The sequence below is a fragment of the Haemaphysalis longicornis genome, unplaced genomic scaffold, assembly GCF_048455015.1.
Source record: "Haemaphysalis longicornis isolate Haplotype H1 unplaced genomic scaffold, Haemaphysalis longicornis Haplotype H1 scaffold_8, whole genome shotgun sequence".
NCBI lineage: Eukaryota > Metazoa > Arthropoda > Arachnida > Ixodida > Ixodidae > Haemaphysalis > Haemaphysalis longicornis.
The window spans coordinates 34,076,820-34,084,867 of record NW_027526445.1 but is presented as its reverse complement, the minus strand read 5'-3'; the positions used below and the strand labels follow the sequence as shown (position 1 = coordinate 34,084,867).

At 51.6% G+C, this 8,048-nt stretch overlaps 1 pseudogene; it reads right to left on the bottom strand.

Annotated features, from left to right (window-relative positions):
• Positions 1-2,140: 2,140 nt before the first annotated feature.
• Positions 2,141-6,553, bottom strand: LOC144148239 (uncharacterized; annotated as a pseudogene).
• Positions 6,554-8,048: the final 1,495 nt, after the last annotated feature.

Genomic DNA, 8,048 nt, shown 5'->3' with positions numbered 1-8,048 from the left:
ACAACGAGAATGTCATCAGTGATGGCCTGAAACCTGTATATCTGTGTGCACTGTTGGGTACGGGAAGGCGGACCCGAGCCCAGCTCCGTCACCTCCGACATACGTGTAATAGCGGTATGTGAAGCGAGCGGCCAGATAATGTTGCAGCCGTGAGGAAGTACAGAAGCTGCAGGCAAAGGTAACTGTTTACTTCATAGCGAGAGGTAAGCCCAAGCCAAAGAACAATGCCCCGAATGGCGGGGTTACAGCACAGGACTCTAGCAGAATGACAGCAATGTTTCACTCCTCAAACAGGAATGAACTACAGTGCTCGGGGGGGTCTTATTTATACTTAAAGCACCAACGGTCGAAACAGGCGTTCCCTCTAGATTTTGCACCCGACACTAACGGCACAGACATACACAACACCCTTTCCAGAGTTCGTGATCAGTCCGTAGTAGCGGCGCACGCTGAGTCGAAGAGAGGGAAGAGAGAAGGTCTCCGCAGTGGACGCGGGGCTTCGTGTCCTTGGGCAAGTCTCGGTGTGTTGCGGCGGCGCGCTACCGAAATTTGGTCACGCCGATAACAAGGCGCCACCCATCTAGACGTGTAGCGAAACGTTTGAATTGTCGGCTGCAAGCGTGAGTCACCGACAGGGGGGACTGCTTGAGAGGCACACATAGTGAAGGCTTCGCCGCACAGCCGAGGAGTATTTAAGGAAGCACAGCGGCGGGCTCATTCGTATCAGCTTCTACGCCGGGGGTCCGAGATCCCGATGAATAAATGTCTTCAAAAGTTGTCCCGAGGGATGCTTACGGAGAGAACTGGTAGCCAGATGCTCGTCTCCAGGCCTGGGCTGTACGTCACTGTGCTGGAGCCTAACCGGGCTGGTCACTGGACGAATAATGGCTCCCCAAGAACGTCTCTGGCTTGGTCAGGCAAGAACCAGAACAATACTGTATGCCACAACCGCATCGCCGGCAAGTGCGAAGACAAATCCACACTGAAGATCTACCAAGCTTTTAGTTGCGATAAAATACGCTATACTAACTACACTAGTTATGCTTAGCCGAGCAGTACTTTAGACAATTACACAAACTTGAAAGATGACATTTAGCGTGATTGAAGATGTCCCACACAGAAAGAAATGTAATTGTAAAGGGCGAAACCTGCTTCAGGAAAAACAATAAAATTGAGAAAGTCAGGTGTCTACAGGCCACTTCTCGCGATTAGAGCTGGGATTTTAGGTCTCGTCATAGCCCGGAGGTTTCCCTCTTTTGAATCGCAGCTTAGGTGTGCCCGTTCTGTGAAGGCTGCTGCGACTGCTCGAGAGGACAACGCCCTTCTTCCGAGACGTATCTCGAGCGCGCGGAGGAAACTGCTCTGGTTTCCCCCGCTCGAGCAAGGCATGCGTCTTCGTTCTCGGCCGCTCCGAGGTCCGCTGAGACCCGGCGCACAGCGTGCGTGCGGCGCTGCCACTCGGCAGGCCCGCATGGGAGCTCTTGCCGCACCTTTTTGCGACACTTTCGGTGAGCGAACACCAGAGGGTGTTCTCGATCTCGTTTCTGGCAGTCAATACCAATTCAGGCGCGGGCGGCCCGGTCTCAACAGACGGCTCAACCCCAGGCGACACCGGAATGACTACCTGCTTGGCTGGCCGTTGCCTGACATCGAGTATCTGACTTTCAGGTGGAACGCTAGCGACTCGCTCAGTGGCGGCGTCGTCGTTAAGCTTGGCTGCCCCGTGAAAACCGTTCAGTGTCTCGACTGCCGGCTCTGCACAAGTTGCTCGGTTCGGAAATCAAGTCCGGAGACACACCATTCGTTTCAAATGACTCGTGTTACCTTTTTCCCTAACGTGACGGTTTGGGCATTCCCGTGGAATGTCGTTAGCCTGCGAACTGCGCGCGTTCGTGTCGGTTGCCGTTTTTAAGGCCTCCTGTGAACCTGAGCACACCGAACACAACGCTGACACATCTCCGTTCTCGGCAGGGGCCTTACACACAGTGTACTTACGCTGTCCTCTGTCGTGAGCCTCCAGAAATGCCCCATTCTCGCTATCTGTCCAAGTGTCCAATCTGTGTCCAAGTGTCCAATCTCGCTATCTGTCCAAGACCAAGTGTAAAGTGCTTACCTACAGTATGCCCGGACCTACATGTGGTCAGGTGATTTTCGTGCCGCCTTTTCCCGGTGACGCCACCCCTTGCTTAGTGGTGGCGGCTCGCTGATTCTTCTTTCCACGACCAGCCTGCCACGGCGCTTCTGGCTTTCGCTGGTTTGGTTCGTCCGCAGTCTCCGGACCATCTTCGGGCCGACGCTTGCTCGGCTGAACCTCGAGGTCCATCCTCTCGCTCTCGTCCTTGGTGGTTCCAGCACTGTCCCCGTCGTGAGCGGTAGCCTGCCGAGGCGGATCGGCTGCTGGCGCGCTACGCCCCTCCGCCGTTAGTAGCTTGCTCTCGTCCTTTCTTGTGGTATCCGCGTCCGTTTCCGGCTCGGGGTGGTGGGTCTTGGGTTCAGGTGCTGCGGGTGCCGCTGCTCCCTCTGCTTCTTCCTCGTCAATAACGAGTTCACTGTTGTCACTTTCCAAGCCTCGACCCACACCCCGAGCGTACGAGCGGGTGCAGTCCGTCTTCTCGTGCCCAAAGGCGTGGCATTCCGAGCACCTGGGGGCCCGGCATTCTCAGCGAATGTGCCCGGCTCTGCGGCACCTGAGGCACAGAGGGGCTCGCCCAGGCACCGCGACGAGCGCCGTGCCGGGGCCTAACCGCAGCTGGTGGGGAAGCCTGTCCGGCGTGACACCTTCATGCAAAACTAGGCGCACAATCCGGGTTGTCGACTCGGAGCTCTCAAAGTCCTGAACGCGCCACTTGTCACTCGTCACCTCCTTCACGTCGCCGTACTCGGCGAATATCTTCCTTATCGTCTCGTTGGTAACGTTGAAGGCGACCCAGTGCAGCTTCACCCGAAGTTCGTGCCTTACGGGTTCGACTACAAGGCATGGCCGTCCTTTCACACTCAACAGGCCGCGTTCCGACAGTTTTTAAATGCAGAGCATTTCAGTAACTCACGATGTCACCCGCGTTGACGTCCGTAGTCCGCACCGCACCCCTCCCTACTATATAAAAAAATAGTATCCGGCGCCCGGTTTCGATCCCTCGACCCTGCGGGCGGAACGCAATGTACATGGTGCTCTACCCACTGCGCCACAAACCCGACACACAATGGGACGCTACGAACGCGCCTTATATCGTTCACTCATTAAAATTACTGCTGACGAGCGCTCTCTCGTCAGCAGTTTCCACAAGTGCAACAACATTAACGTAACGCAACATACTTAAAGGGACACTGAAGTGAATTTGTCAAGCTCCCGTTTTTGCTTGCACTGCGTAGACTGGCTCAAATTAACACACTTTTTATCGTTTATCCGGTTGACAAATTCGGTAATTATTTTACAAAGCGCGAAAGAAGACAAACTACCATGCGCGGTTTGCGGCGGCCGCACCAACTAAGGCTGTGACGTTGGGAGGAGGGGCGCCGTGATTGGACGATGCCCAAGGTTAGCAATCAAACAAGTTTCGGTTTCGGTTCTATAAAACATAACCAATGGCGTTGTTGGATGGGCATTCTCAATATCTCAGTATTCATCGTACCGCGCTTCTGCCATGTTGTCGGCTGTAAAATGCACGAGATAAGCCTCCCAGCACGGCTTGTAGTCGTAGCATTCACTAGTCGAGACCTACGCAGTGCATGAACGCCCTCCGCGTACTCGCAGACGCCCAAATGTCATGCGCTTTTCCCCCATATTTGGAGCTTGCCTCCCTCATGCCTGTATCGTAAAAAGCGTGTTCGCACCAGGCCAAGGGTCTGTTCATTCTGGCCTGTGCCCACTGCCTGCAAGCAGTCGGTGCTTATGGCAACAGCACGCCAACGAGAACTCGCTAGCGCGCCAGTGCCAGCCTGCGCGCGTTTTGTGAACTAGTTCGTGTAGCCATGAACGTTGCGGCCCAAAAAAAGGTGAACTCAATGTAGAAAACATCGGCGGAAAACAAAAAAGTTAAGTTACAAAAAAAAGTACGTACACGCAGGGATTCGAACTCGTGACTTGCAAAACACTTGCGATGACATACCTAGCACCGCAGACCACTGAGCTACGAAGCAGGACGCGAAGGGCTGGCTAATATAGGGTATATATTGTACAATCGGTTTACACTTTTATTTAGTTTTGGTATTTCAAGCAGCTTAGGTGACTATTTGTTGTACTGCGCTCGTGCAGTAAGCGTCGCCCGAGTTTCCACAGTAGCTCACGTCTAGCAATTGCATTTCGTAGACGGAAAAGCGTTCGCAGATGCGTAGTCGTGCTCCTGACCGCTGTGCTTGTTCGCCCAGCGCAAAAAAGTGCTTCCCGCGCCCTAGTTTTACGCTGTACGGTAAAAATATCAGTTGATTTTATTTCCTTAGTACCTATATTGACTTCGCTGACTCTTCTCCTGCCTTCAAGAGGCCTTATATTTTCCTACTGGCGTACCAGTCAGCGAAGCGTCGCATGTGCGCTTGTGCAGTGCTTGTGTGAAGCGGCCTTGACTTGGAGCTAGATACAGTGTACAAACGAACCAAGTAAAGAAAGGCACATTCTTTCATTCACAAACGTGTCCTGGCTTCGTTTCAACTAAGCGAACGAATTGCGCCCAAGCAATTTTTTTTAACCTCCTTGATTGCGACGACCCGCCGGCAGCCGGCGGACGAAACGCTGGGCCGACTGACTCTGTCTGAAGGCCGGGGAGCCGTGCAGTAGCGCGCAGCCAATTGCCAGCTCATCCCCTCCTGACGTCACACGAAAACGCCACAGAAAATGGGCGAGCGTAAAGAGAGGAGGACAGCATTTTCGAATTGGTTTTTCTACTAAATAAAATCGCGTAAACGCGCCTAGAGTGGTCGAAACATGGCCTGGGGACTCCGGACTACAATTTTCGCTAGTAATCCCGCAATGTTTACATATCACTTCAGTGTCCCTTTAACGTCGTGCGCCCCCGGAAATGCTCTGCATTTGATAGTGCCCCTCCCGAGGGGGATGTTTCACTGCGTCTTCTCTCGGTCGCGGGACCCGTGGCGCCATCTGGCGGAGGCGCGGCACAACTCGTAGCACTTTATTTGAAAAAGCGCCTCGAAAGCGCGGCAAATATGAAATAGGGATGACGCGCTTTGCCTCGGGTCTAGCCAGGCTCCCCTCCTGCTCGACGCACGCTCGGCGGGTTCATGGCCAGTCGCGTCGTACACCGACGCTGGAAGCCGGCCCTTCTCTTCATCTTCTGAGTTAGATGGCTGTTCACGAGGCGCTAACAAAGGCCGCGTGGTCGCTCTGGGGACGGACAGAGGAGGAACAAAGACCGATAATCATTCGCGCACGTGTGCTGATTAGGTCGTCGTGCTATGATTGCGCTAAGTGATAAAAGTTCCGATCGTTCCTCTAAACACAACGAAGTGCACTTTGTTTTTTTAGATTACGTCCGCGTGGTTATTTCTGGAAGAACACAGAAGTAGTTGCGAGGCAGAAATCAAAGAAATCGATGACGAATGCAAGCCAGCCGGGCCGGTACCCGACTGAGCGCAGACGTTTTCGTTCGAGATGAGGTGTCAACAACGCAGTAAATTTGGCTGGGAGTGGACCTGAGCGGGAAAAATGTGGGCTTGTGATGCTGCCGCAATTAACTTGCGAAAGCTCAGTTAAACCGGACCGTTCTTCAAGTGCGGTGCGCGGGGATAGAGCGCATGCAGTCTTCTGATTGATTAATTTTTCGAGACTCCTGGCCCGTAATAGTAGTATATTTCTGCGCTGCTTTCGAGTCCACGCCCCGGACCCGTGGTGCTGTGCGTAGTGAATGTGGGGGCAGGACTACGTAAGGATATTGGCGAGGGCGGAACATGTGCCATAAATTTGTATGCGGCCTATGACAGCTTCTATGTCATTTAGGCACACTTGGCCGACTATACCGGTTCGCTACTCTTCCTGGCACGTATGAAAGCACCATCCTGTCCACACGCTCGTTAACGTGAATGGCAGCGAATCTCCTTTCAGCACTTAAGGTGGCAACAATTAACGTCAGGGGCCTGTCGTCAAAAAGGAGACAGTACCAGCTTAACCGCCTTTTTCTGGAGGGTGATATCGACATAATCGCCGTTCAAGAGACGAAACTTGAAATTCAGGAGCAAACGGACCGGATGGTGCAAACTTTCGGAGCACTATATAACGTTTGCGTGTCGCACTCGGTCGGCGCGTCGGCTGGGTGTGCGCTTTTTTCTTCGCTCCATTCGTCCTAAAATTTATCAGCCAAACGTGAGACATCTGGTAGGCCCCTATGCCACAAATTTCCTGTATCACTCCAGCGTCTTCCAACGGCTGCCTGCAGTCGTCAATTCTGTACGGTCGACCGCCGACGTCGCAGTGCGGACCAACCACACGATTCATCGCTTCTCCGGTGGGCAGGGGGGGCAGAACACGGTAATCCTTGGGCAAAGAAGAAATCGGTTCACCACGGCCGGCATCGGCCGCTATCGCAGCTCGCATGGAGCCATCCATCCTGCGTCCGCTCCTATCGGCAGCCGCAAACAGAATGACAGCGCTACGATCGGACGCGCGAATGGGACGACAAACGCGCCATAACTGGCCCGAACGTGCGACACGTGGCACTGCTGGCGCCGTTCAACAGCGCCACCCGCGGAAGAAAATTGCTAGAATGGTATAGACTTGCCCTGGCGTGTGCATGCAGAGCACGCATGTTTCCGTGTTGACTAGAAGTGCAACCTCTGTTACCGTGATATGACACGCTCAGTTTTTGTCCGAAACTAGGTGCAGGTGATGATCGCTAATTTTATTAGTTACCTAATTTGGGTCATTTATTAATTAGTCATAGATTGGGTTACAAGTCCAATTGATGCCACTAGAGCTTGTGAGGTATCAAATTAAAGTTATCGATGAGGGGATCCACGTGGGACAAATTAAAATAGCTTCCTGGTAAATGTCATGAGATATTCATGTGAGTCATGGATTCGGTTAAAAGTCAAATTGAAGCAACAAGGGCTTGAGACGTATCAAATTATAGGTCTCGATGAGGGTAATCACGACGGAGAAATTAAAATTCCTTCCTGGTAAAAGTCATGAGATAGTCATGTGAGTCATGGATTCGGTTAAAAGTCACATTGATGCCACTAGGGCTTGTGAGGTATCAAATTAAAGGTCTCGATGAGGGGAATCATGTGGGACAAGTTAAAATTGCTTCCTGATAAAAGTCATGAGATAGTCATGTGAGCCATGGATTCCGTTAAAAGTCAAATTGATGCCACTAGGGCTTGTGAGGTATCAAATTAAAGGTATCGATGAGGGGAATCACGTGGGACAAATTAAAATAGCTTCCTGGTAAATGTCATGAGATATTCATGTGAGTCATGGATTCAGTTAAAAGTCAAATTGAAGCAACAAGGGCTTGAGAGGTATCAAATTATAGGTCTCGATGAGGGTAATCACGACGGAGAAATTAAAATTGCTTCCTGGTAAAAGTCATGAGATAGTCATGTGAGTCATGGATTCGGTTAAAAGTCACATTGATGCCACTAGGGCTTGTGAGGTATCAAATTAAAGGTTTCGATGAGGGGAATCATGTGGGACAAGTTAAAATTGCTTCCTGGTAAAAGTCATGAGATAGCCATGTGAGCCATGGATTCCGTTAAAAGTCAAATTGATGCCACTAGGGCTTGTGAGGTATCAAATTAAAGCTCTCGACGATTGGAATCACGTGGGATGAATTAAAAATCGGTTCCTGGTTGTAGTCATGAGATAGTCGCGTGAGTTAGATATTGGGTTCAAAGTCAACTTGATGGCACTAGGGCTTGTGAATTGCCAAATTAGAGGTCTCGATGAGAGGAATCACCTGAGACAAATTAAAAATCGCTTCCTAGTCATAGTCAAGAGATTGTACCGTGAGTCATAGATTTGGTTAAATGTCAGTGTGGTGCCACTAGGGTTTGGGAGAGATCAAAGTAAAGATCTCGATCTCGAACATTTTCCTAGATTCTAT